The sequence below is a fragment of the Gekko japonicus genome, unplaced genomic scaffold (genome assembly GCF_001447785.1).
Source record: "Gekko japonicus isolate JY-2015 unplaced genomic scaffold, Gekko_japonicus_V1.1 scaffold135, whole genome shotgun sequence".
NCBI lineage: Eukaryota > Metazoa > Chordata > Lepidosauria > Squamata > Gekkonidae > Gekko > Gekko japonicus.
The window spans coordinates 870,449-882,698 of NW_015175359.1; the positions used below are offsets into that span (position 1 = coordinate 870,449).

The 12,250-nt window shown below is 47.3% G+C and overlaps 1 long non-coding RNA gene across 1 annotated transcript in view; it reads right to left on the minus strand.

The window, feature by feature from the left end:
- Positions 1–467: 467 nt before the first annotated feature.
- The window catches only part of LOC107122290, a 56,586-nt gene continuing 44,803 nt past the window's right edge, over positions 468–12,250 (minus strand). Inside the window, exon 3 of the long non-coding RNA XR_001482903.1 lies at positions 468–629. This is a non-coding gene — a long non-coding RNA (uncharacterized LOC107122290). The remainder of the gene's footprint in view (positions 630–12,250) is intronic.

Sequence of the window (12,250 nt, forward strand, 5' to 3'; positions counted from 1 at the left end):
TAACTCTGCTTGGGATTTCACTGTTATGTCCCCTCCTCTATTTACAGTTGTTATTTTTAATTGCAAAGCACCCCAGGTGGTACTTTCTTCTCCCCACCCCCCACCCCCACCAAATCTTTTGCTGCTTTATCTGTTTTTCATTGCAAGTCTTCAAGGCATTTAATCCCCAAAGGGAGTGTTTGAAGTTCCACTGTTCCTTGATATGGGGCTCCACAAGGAGGGCTGCCACTAACTGCTTCGGCAGCATACAGCCTTGCTCGGAAACAAGCGATGGCTTTCAAATGCAAGGCGATAAAAGGTGCTTGTTAAAAGTTAATTGATCCTGAAAGGAGAAGGAAGCTTAGAAGCCAGATTGTGAGCCGAATATAATAGCAGAATCAAAATCCCACTGATGTTACTGGCGTGGATATAGGAAGCTTACAACTCTTCACTTTATTAATTTTGTTTATTTTTAGAGGCGAGCGGGTTGTTGTTTTGTAGGTTTGCTGTTCTCTGCTGTACAGTTTGAAGTATTTTTTAAAATCCATTTCGGAATTGACATGTGCGGTTGTCTGCAGTTTGCCATTTCTGTCTTATTTTCCTTTTCAGGTTATTCATATACAACCACACATCACAGTCCAAAAAGAAATCTAGGTGCAAGGACAGAGTGGTCAGTCAAACCTCAGCATACGGGTGACATCATCAGTCAATATACCAGTCCCATTTCTCCCAGTGCAACTATTTGCATCGTTCAGTCCCCCAGCAGTTACTGACAAGCATTCTTCTGAAAAACACACTGGGGGGGGGGCTACTTACATTTGTTGAAGGGAAAGGAAAGTTTTAGGGTATGCCGGGATTGCTTTCTCCTAGCCAGACTAGGTGTGATGGTGTCCACAGTTGTTTTAGTACTTGAAAAAGTGCTAAAAGGACGAGTGCCTCATCCTGCTGCACTGTGTGACATTTTAAAATTGCTTTAAGATGGCAGCAGCATTCATGGGTCAGTCTCATCTAGTTTGGCCCTCAAATGGAAGGTCACAAGGGAACATAGCCAAGGCTATTAATCTACCCTACCTCTGATCACCTTTCTCACCTGTCTGATTTTGGGGCAGTTTTAAAAACTAAGTGATGACCCCACAGTAAGAAATGAATGCTGATATGCTGAGAACTTAGTGAAAATGAAAAGGGGAAACAATCATGAAACATGGAGCTGACTTACGTTGAGTCGGACGATTGGTCTATCATGGTCAGTATTGTATACTCTGGCTGGCAACTCTGGGGTAGAGATCTTTCAGCCAGATGTTACAGCTTGATGCTGTTTTTAACTGGAGATGCTAGGAATTGAACCTGGGATCTTCTGCATGCAAAACAGATGATCTACGACTGAGCCATAGCCCTCCCTCCCCTTGGATGGTGAGCTTTGAGAAGAGTCACTGCTGTGAAGTCCCTTGCTGGTGTTACTTTGGGGAAAGACACCTAGACAATCACCTTAATAGTCAGGAGGGTTTGTTGGGTGAGAAGTGAAACTTGTTGTTGTTTTTTAAAGTGTGACTATCAAACATTTTACCGTACCATACTAAGTATATATAATCTATAGACTGAACTTTGTCCCAAGAATGGCAATCTGTGTTACTGGCTGTGTATTGGCTGAGAGTCTTCTATCATTTTTAAAATATATTACTATTGTGGATCTTCATGAGCCTTCCGAACAAGGCCCATTGCACTGCAGGTTGTAATTTGCCCTTGGTAAGGTAAAGGTAAAGGTTCCCTTGCTCGAAAGCCAGTCGAATCCGACTTTAGGGTTGCGGTGCTCATCTCCGTTTCAAAGCCAAAGAGCCAGTGCTGTCTGAAGCCGATTCTGTGGTCATGTGGCCGGCATGACTTAACACCAAGGCGCATAGAACGCTGTTACCTTCCCACCGAAGTGGTACCTATTTATCTACTTGCAATTTCTTGCTTTCGAACTGCTGGGTTGGCAGGAGCTGGAACTAGAGATGGGAGCTCACTCCGTCATGCGGTACCCGGGTCTCGAACTGCTGAACTACTGACCTTCCACAGCCTGCAGTTCAGCGTCTTAACTGCTTGATCCACCGCAGCCCTTGGACATGGGCGCAAAGGCTGACCTGTACAGATCCCTAACCAAAATCACTTCATTGACTGAAACTCTGGAACTCCATTTCTAAACATTCATATTCTTCTTATTGTGTATTTACAGGCACTGATCATTTTAGTGACAAAGACAGTTCATAAATACGGGAAATAAATAGAAATCAGGAATCAAACATGCAAAATTATGGCAGATGCCTCGACTATCTTGCATTGTAGTATTATAAGGATATACAAATATGCCATTTTAAAGGGTTTCCCTCCCCTAAGATGTTGTGACTGCCTTTTCATTTTCCACATTTTCTCTGAAGTGTTCCTGATTTGTTTCCATTATGCCATTTTTACACAACTGATGTAAAAAAGGGGCATCAATTTTAACAGTAATAAGTCTATTGAATCTTGTTGCATAGTCAGGAACAAAAGACAGCTGCAGTTTCATCTCAGGCGGGGAGAACCTACAGCAGAAACGGGATGCTGAGACTGGAACAGTGTGTTCATAGAATTCAGTAACATCCCTGGGTGTATTCCTTTTGAATCATCCCTCTGCACTGGCAGCATGGCCAGTTCCAGGTTTCAGTGGGCCATGGTCAGAGAGTTCCTGGGGGCCCTTCCTCTCCTCTGCTTGCCATTGTGCCTCCCACTCTCACCTCCCTGTCTACCTGCCTGCATTCTCCTCCCCGACTACTTAACCATCTATCTTTCCCCCACCCACTTGTTCATTTTCCAGTCCTCTCAGTGTTCACTCACCCTCCCCTGACTATGCTGAGCAGTGTGTGCAGCTAGGACTGTAGGCGGTGGGAGGGCTCACAACAAGGCAGTGGGCCCCGCTGGAAGACCTGGGCCTTTGGGCAGCTGCCCCACCCAGTGTTCCCTCTAAGCTGAGTTAGTGTGAGCTAGCTCACCATTTTTTAGCCTCCGGCTCACACATTTTTGTCTTTGCTCAGGAAGGATGGCTCCAGAGCAAACTAACTTACGCAGTAGCCAAATCACTGGCTCGCAACTTTAATGCCGGCAGCTCACAAAATAGAATTTTTGCTCACAAGACTCCATAGCTTAGAGAGAACATTGGCCCCACCCCTGCATATGCTGAGTGACACCGGCTGGCAGAGAGATCAAGTGCACCCAAGAACACAGTTTGCAGTTAGAAACCCCTTCCACTTAGGATGAGCCTCAGGCAAATGCATTGACCAAACCACTCCCTTTTTTGCCACAGTATCCATAATTTCTCCTCCGTCCAGGATACAAAAGGAACATCAGCACAGAGCTTTGCTTATTTATTTCATCTCCATCAGAAAAGGGGGGGGGAATCTGTGGCCACTTGATTGATATCGTGCTCAGGGATCCGTAGACTCTGATGTAATTACACTTATGGGCTTTGTGTGATAAGAAGATTAATCAGCCCATTACACCAGAGCTGTTTACCCAGAGATGAAAGTAATTGAACAGGGCAGTCGTAGGTTGCTGCTGTCACTTGGTGTGGCTACCTGGTCACCTGCCGAAATCCTTGGTTGATGGCTGTTGTTTATTGCTTCTAAAGGGGGGGGAGGGGTGTTGCTGTTTCAGTTTGCTTAGAAATTGCACTGTCTGCCTCCTGCCCCAAATTTGGGGAGGATCAGCTTCTTTTATGGCATTGCACACACTTTGAATATAGATAATCCCAAATTCCATTCCAAGCAACTCAAGTTAAAGCAGTGATTCCCCAAGATGGTGCTTGTGCATGCCGTGTACCAGAGTGCTTCCTGGCACCCACTTCCTACTTCCCCAAAGCAAAGAGCCAGTCCTGGCTTTTCTACATCTCATTAGAGAAGGATGTGCTTTGGAAGCACCCTGGAAACATCATCTGTGGTAGAGGTGTACATACATGCACACTTTTAAGTCTTCCAAAGGTAGAGACTGTTGCATTTCAGGCCAGGTCCATAGTCTTAAATTTGTTAATCTACAGAGCCAGTTTGGCAGAGTGGTTAGGAGCACGGATTCTTAATCTGGGAGAACTGGGTTTGATTCCCCACTCCTCCATATGCAGGTGCTCTGGTGTGACCTTGGGTCAGTCATAAATTCTTTCGGAGCTGTCCTCTCAAGGGCAGTTCTTGAGAGAGCTCTCAGCCCCACCTACCTCACAGGGTGTCTGTTGCGGGGAGGGGACAGGAAAGCGATTGTAAACTGTTCTGAGACACCTTTGGGTAGTGAAGGGTGGGGGTATAAATCCAATCTCCTCTGCTCTTCTTCTTCTAAGCAGAATCACCTCCTTCTAAGCCCATTGACTGCAATGGATTTATAATAAGGGTTTGCAGTGTTACAACAGAATATTTAGATTCCACCTTTTTGCTACTGAACCTGTGTCACCACCACAGCAGCAGTACCCAGCGGCATATGAATGGCATCTGCACATCCCCTTTCCAGTGCCACTCACTTCTACTGGCGCTTCCACTATTTCTCTTTCCCTTTTTCCAGTGCCAGGTGTGCCAGGACCCTCCGTGGCCCCTCGGCCCTCCTTTCCCTTCCCAGCTCTATTCTAACACCGTAGTGCAGCGCAGCAGAGCTTCAAATGGGAGGATACAGTGTGGTGCAGGGAGCACACTCCATGTGGACACTTAGCTCTGCTCCTCTTCCCCATAGTGGCGATGGAGGGGGAGGGTCCTCACAGAGGCTTCCCCCAGCCACTCAGCATTCTTCTCTTTGAGCTGGATTAAAGCAGGTATGTTGTTTTTTTTCTCCTGGTTTAAAGGGGAAAGCCCAGGGAGTTCCACAAATCATGTTCAGAGAATGAGCACATCGTCATGTGGATGTTCCCCTTTTAATGCAGTGGTTTCTTGCCTTCCACAAAAGGGAAAAAAAAACTAGTTTGGAAGCAGCCTAAAAATAGTATTTGAGGTGTCAGGTGGTAAAAATATACATCCCACTAAAATCTAACAGTAGGGCAAATTGGAAAAGCCATGCAAATATAACAAAATAAATGACCATCTAGCGGCAGCCGAGGATCATGAAAGCAGCATAGTATTGAAAACAGTAAAACACAATAAAATCCAGGTTGTGCCCCATGACTGGCTCTGTGTATATTCTAAAGCAGCAGCAGCAGTTCCAGTCCTAGAGGCAAGGCAGTTCAGAAGTGAGACCAGGGATGGGGCGGGGGGGGGAGAGTTAGGGAGGGAGGAAAACAAGGATGTTTCCCCCTCTCTTAAAATGCATTTGGGGTTGGCAGCTCATCTTGCATCTGACGGCAAGGAAACAGAGAAGATTAAAGCTAAACTGGTTTGGGCTGTGTGTAATCAAGGGGAAATGCCCCTGTGATTGTATAATCTGCAGTGGTGGCATCCCTGCAAAAACACTGATAATATAAGCTGTCTGAACTAGGCATAGAATAGAGTAGCTTGCTGTACTCATGCATGTGGCAGGTTTGGGTCTGAATGAGCACTCAGTACTGGCACTTGGTCTGGTCTTAGCTGTGGAATATATGCAGTATTTTATTTAAAATATTTGTATGTCGCTTTTCCACACAAGTAGAGTCCCCAAGGCAGTTGTGCACATATTTTACACCAGTATGGTATAGTGGTTAAAGTGCTGGACTAGGATCTGGGAGATCCAGGTTCAAATCCCTGCTTGTGTCATGGAAGCTTGCTGGGTGACCTTGGGAAAGTGACACACAGAGAGACTAACCTACCTCAGAGGGTTGTTGGAAGAATAAAATGAAAGAGAGGAGAACGATGTAAGCTGTACATTGCATTGGTCAGGGCACCCTCTGGAGTATTCTGTGCAGTTCTGGAGGCCTCTCTTCCAAAAGGATGTGGACAGAATGGAGTGGGTGCAGAGGAGAGCGATGAGGATGATCAGGGGCCTGGAGACCAAGCCCTATGAGGAAAGGCTGAGGGACCCGGGAATGTCTAGTCTGGAGAAGAGGAGGTTGAGGGGGGACATGATTGCTCTCTTTGAGTATTTGAAAAGATGTCACTTGGAGGAGGGCAGGGAGCTGTTCCTGTTGGCAGCAGAGGAGAGGACTTGCAATAATGGGTTTAAATTAAGGGCTGGATATAAGGAAAAACTTTTTGACAGTAAGAGTTGTGCAACAGTGGAACCAGCTGCCCAGGGAGGTGGTGAGCTCCCCCTCACTGGCAGTCTTTAAGCAGCGTCCGGACAAACACATGTCAGGGATGCTCTAGGCTGATCCTGCATTGAGCAGGGGGTTGGGCTAGAGGCTCTGTAATGCCCCCTTCCAACTTCTATGATTCTAAGCTAGTTTGGGTTCCCACTGGGGAGAAAGGCAGAACATAAATGAAGTAAATACGGTCATTGAGTCCTTTAGAGCATGTAGAGAGTGTATTTGTCTGAGCAAGTCCCAAGCATGGCACCCAATTAGGGATCAGGATGGTGTGTGCCTACACAGCTCTGGGGCACGCACCGTCTTCCCCACGCCTATCAGTGGAGGAGCAGTTTCAGAATGCATATGCAGACTGCTTCATCCCATTGTGAGGAAAGGGTGAGATATTGTAGGTGGGGCAGGGCATGCCAATGCAGTTTATTGTGCTTTCCTAAACAGATGGTTAACACGGGACTGGATGTGTGTTATTTTAAGAAAAGAAGGCTAAAGGCCAAAGTACAAGAGATGGTGGGTGATCCATGATCAGGTCCTGCAGTTGAACACCCATGCGGAGTCCAAATATGGGTCTGAGGCTGAGGGGCTGGGGACGGTGGTGTTAACTCTTCTAACCCATACTGTTCCTTAGATCATATTGGCACTTCTCTCAGGGTTGGGGGGGGGGACTTGGCACAAATATGCGGTTCCTGTCTTTTCCCCCTAACAGGGCTTAAAGCAGCTCAAGGCAACATATCTGATCAGGGAATAGGGGCAAGGGGTCTTCCCAGCCACTGCAGTCCAAATCCATATCAGCCTCTCCCCACCCTAAGCCCTGTGCTCCCCCCCCCCCCCCAGCTAAATTACACACTGGGAAATCTAATCAAGGATCCCCATGATACTCCTCAGTTCCTTTCCCCCTTATTTCAGCGAGATATTTTTAGATTATGAATCAAACCGATTTGCATCTGCTGGAGGTTTGGCATAGAAATAACCTTTATGATCTTCCATTTTGATCCCGTTTTTCCCTGGGACATGGGGTCCTTGCAATCACTCACTCTCTGCTTCCCCCCCCCCCAATCACTTGACAAAAGAGAGAGCATTAAAGGGTAATTTGTGCAACCAATTGCTTCTCCATCACTTCAGTAACATGGCTGCCAGTGCAACTTCTGCTCGCTGGAGTTTAAGGGGGAATAGTGGAGTATGGACACATTTTCATGGTGCTGAGAGCTTAAACAAAATGGTGGCAGGATCTAAATTCGGTCCTGCCAACTGCAGCGTTTGCAGGATGAAACTGGAGTTAAAGCATATCCCGGTTTGGATGCGAGAGAGCAGCAGACCTTCTTCCCCACCTGCGCTTTCCCACCTTTTGGGGAAATACAAGCCTTAAGAAAGCAGTTTGGGGGAGGGGGGGAGGGCTCAGCATCCTCTCCCTGCTCATCCATGCTGTGCTTGCTTTAAATCCTTCCCCTCGGCTTGCTGCTTTGTAGGGATTCAGCAGCAAACCCAATTTTGCACCTGCATTGACTGCCCTGGTCACATCATAGTCTGGCCTTAGAGTTGCCAGCTCTGGGTTGGGAAATACCTGGCAGTTTGGTGGGGCGGAGACTGAGAAGGATGGGGTTTGGGGAGGGGAGGGACTTCCACGGGGTATTATGCCATGGAGTCCACCTTCCAAAGCAGCTATTTTTTCCAGGATCACATGAAGATCAGTTGTAACAGTAGGAGATTGCCAGCCACCTCCTGGAAGTTGGCAATCATATCTGGCCCTCTGAATCTAGTTATCTTCCAGGTTTTATTAGACTGCCTCAGTGAGCAAGCTCAGACAGTGGGTTAAACCCTGTCTATTCTGTGCACAGAAACATGACTTCCCTTCCACCATCCCACTGCAGCCCCAAATGCCCCCATGCTGTTCTTGTGGGGCCACCCCCAGGAACAACGGGGGGGAGGAGGGGGGAGGCCATTGTGCATAGGGTTGGCAACCTCCAGGTGGCACCTGGAGATTTCTTGCTGTTACTATTGATCTTCAGGTGACCAAGATTCGTTCCCCTAGAGAAAATGGCTGCCCGGGAAGGTGGGCTTTATGGCATTATACCCTGCTGAGGCCCCTCCCCTCCCAAAACCCCAGGCCCCACCCCCAAAATCCCCTGGTATTTCGCAACCCAAAGCTAGCAACCCTGGCTATGGGAGGGGGGGATTAGCTAAAATCTCCCTCCCCTTGGATGCACAGATCTTTTTGATGGGCTCCCCTCTATCTTTACCTTCACAAGTCATTGCTTTTGCCAGTGATCACAGAGTCACTTCCTTCTTTCTAATTCTCCTTCTAAGGAAGACATTTTAATATCAAGACTTTTTACCTTAAGCGTCTAAATTAAACCCTCTAACTCAAATTAAACCTTCTAACCCATAGTGGAAAAGAAGGAGAAAGCAGCATGGGGTGAGAATAAGGTTGCCATCTCTCCGTATGGAAATTCCTGGAGGTTTTGAGGGTGGAGCCTGGGGAGGGTGGGGTTTAAGGAGGAGAGGGACCTCAGCTGGGTCTGTTGCCATAGCATCCATCCTCTGAAGCAGCCATTTTCTCTAGAGGAATTGATCTCTGTACTGTGGAGATCAATTGTCCTGGCGGATCTCCAGGCCACAGCTGGAGACTGGCAAGCTTAGGTGAGAGAACTGCAGTAGGAATACAAGGTTTAAGGAGCCCCGCCCCTCCATCCACCAATCCATCTGCCTTCCCCTTCAAAAAGCTGGGTTTTTTGCTAGAAGGACTGGGTAGACAAGATGGAGACTTATGGCATGACACTTATTTGGTGTATGTATACCTTGGTCAGTGTGGGCATTTTATACATATCTGCGAACCATACAGCTTGGATTCATTGGAAACTGACTGTCCTCAACCAGGATCTGACTGCCTGAACAACACCCCTCAAGCCAGAATTTAAGGAGCCGGGACTGTGGCTTGAAAGTATACCGTGAAATACTGCTGCATAGTCTCTCTGGCTGTAAGCTCATACAGAAAACTACAATTCTGTCACCCTGAGGTAGTTTAGGTGCATGTAGCACCATGCCAAGTGCTAAGAAAGATTTGGGGAGAATGCCACATTTCGAAAGCTGTTGGGTTCCATTGGAATATCCCAGTTTCATTTTTGTTCCTCCCACTTCTCAGAAATGTATTTATTTATTTATTAGACTTTTACCCCGCCCTCCCGCCGAGGCGGCTCAGGGTGGCTTACAGTAGTTTAAAAACCAGTATAACAATTAATACTTGCTCCCTTATCTGTACTTATTTGTTTTCTATTATACTGGTCCATGACCGTAATAAAGAATGAATATGAATTAATACAATATCACATCTAAAACAATACGATCAATAAAATAACCAAATATAGCTTATTAGGATTAAAATTACAATTAAGACATGGATCCATCATGAGTAGGGTAAAGGATTGTCAACTCTGGGTTGGAAATTCCTGGAGATTTGGGGGGGGGGTGCCTGGTGGGGTTTGAGGAGGGGAGGAACTTCAGCAGGGGTATAATGCCCCTGGCAGCACCCTCCATGCAGCCGTTTTCTCCAGGGGAACTGATCTCTGTTTTCTGGAGAGCAGGTGTTATTCCAGGAGACCTCCAAGCCCCACCTGGAGGGAGCAGCTCTTGGGGGTATTCTCCCTCTGATTTTGGCATCCCTGCTAGTGCGAAACATTGAAGTTCCCCATCACAAAGGAGGCTGCCTGCTATCTCTCTGTGCTTTACTGTTCTTTCTGGCCTTGCTTCTTTCTAAACAGCCCTCATTTCAGGCTGAAGATTCTGCAGTTCCTGCAATAGGTGTGATTGGGTTATTCCGTTGCATCTGATGGAGAGGCGCGGCAAAATTATATGTCCTCAGTGGAGGCATGCCCAGAAGAGTGACTTATACAGAAACACAAAGAATGGGTTTTTAAATGTCCTCATAAAGGATGACTCCAGTATTAATTCAGAAAGTAAGCACGCCTTGGCTATTCCATTCCAATCTGTTTATTATACAGCCACCTGGCACAATTCAGCAATACAGTGCAATCAATAAATCAGTTGGTATCTTGGCTATTAGAAGTTTGAGTAATGTTCTGCAATCAGGGGTCATTTAGTAGAAAAAGAGAGAAGGAAAAAAAAGACTGAAAGAGAGAAAGGGAAAGAAAGAGAAGAAAAGAAGGAGGGAAAGAAAGAGGGCAAACAGATGGGGAGGGAGGGAGGCTCTCCCACCCCCCTGATCAAGCCCCAGCCATCCCCTGCAGCTCCCTCACCCCCCCCATCCCCCATGGCGGTTCTGCAACTTACCTGGCTGCTTCTTGCTCCTCGTGGCTGGGGCTGCTGGGAGCAGGGGGCGGAGCTTGTTGCATGTGCCTCCCCCCTGGGCTCTTTACTGCTGGAGCTCCGCTCCTGCGTGCTCCTGCAGGAAATGACCCCTGTCTGCAACTGTTATGTGGGAGAAGCAGGTTCCTACACAGACGGGGGAAAGAAGCTGGGAGTCTACAGTGACAGAACAGAGAATGGGACTTGCATCTTCCCAATCCAAGGCTGAGTTCATACTCGCAGTTTGGCCCGATATAGGCACGTTTCAGAAACGTTTCTCAAACGGATTAAAGGGGCCGTTCACACAGGCACAGCTGTCTGGCGTTCCCCAGCCGTACTCAGTCCGTCTTGTAACACTTCCCTCCCGAGTTTAAAAAATACCTGGTGAAAATGGTAGCAACCCCTGGAAAGCGTGTTAATCCCGCTTTCCGGAAGTGTGAACGCCAAATGCCGCAATTGCTGATGCGCATAAGTGCACATCGCCAGATTACCAAAAAGAAAGCCGCGCCTTACAGCCGTGCCTCTGCCAGGGGCGGGCCAACAATGTGAACACTCCCTTGCGCCTCCTCCCCGTTATGCTCCCACATCAGTCGGTGCAGTGTGACCGGGGAATACCCAGAACAGGTTGTGCTGGGTCTTTTTGCCATGACTCCCTCGCGCTTCAAACTGCCAGTCTGAACTCAGCCCAAGTGTCTCCAGCCCAACCCAAATGTGGGGGGAAACTGGAGTTTGCAATGTCCTAAACACATTGAGAGCCATTGTGGTGTAGTGGTGAGAGTGAGGATAGGCTCAGGGATGTTAGTGGCTAAGGAACACGCTGACCCAAGTGGGCCTTGCTGCGTTGGCATCACCACAAGGTCTCCTCGGGCCCCGGGCCCCAGCAACAACAGCAACAGGTATAGGCTCACTGCCAGCAGCTTACTGGAAACTTTCCCTGTAAGTTAAAGGTCCACTTTGCCTTGAGACCAGTGAGATCTGAGTTCAAAATCTGACTCACCAGTGAAGGTTAGTGGGTGACCTTGGGCCAGTAACGGTCTCTCAGCCAACTCAACGCACAAGATTATTGTGTTTAACTTGGAGAGGCATGAAGCTTGTTATATGCCACCCTGAGTTATTTGGAAGGAATTGTAGGACAGAAATGTAGCAGAGGGATACATGTCTTGTTTCTTAGTTAGGCTTGGACATGTTGCCTATTTATTAAAACATGTATATCTTGCCTTTCCCTGTGGCTGAAGGTGGCTCATGATGCATAATTAAAGCATCAAGCCACAAGAAGATCCCAAATGTTCCCTCCAGCCTGAAACTTGCTTACACTCCCTTGAAAGCTGGGGTGAACGGGAGTGCTTAACAAGGTCTCCTGAAGTTTCCAAAGACCAGGCTATACTCACCTCTTCAGGGAGAAGGTCATTTGAGACCATGTCCTCATGTGCACTTATGAGGTCTGGAACCTCAAGTGCATGGGTGTCAAAGTCAGACATTTAAATAAAGGTGTTCAGTTCTTTGTTTTGTCCTGCTGTGAGTCTCTGCACTCCTTCCAGTGGAGGATAATATTAAAGTGTTAACTTTGGAACCAGCCTGCAAGCCGTTAAAAACCAAGCAGAAATCTCTTGCTCGCTTTTTTTTGCGTGTGTTCCATTTTGATTGTCTTATCCTGCTTTGTGAGAGGCTCTCTCAAAAACAAAAACAGCACAAGGTTGCATTGTATTATGTATTGCAGATGGGATGGGAGGCTGTGAAATATTAAGATTTCCCTCTATTGAATTGGGAAGGGGGAGGGGG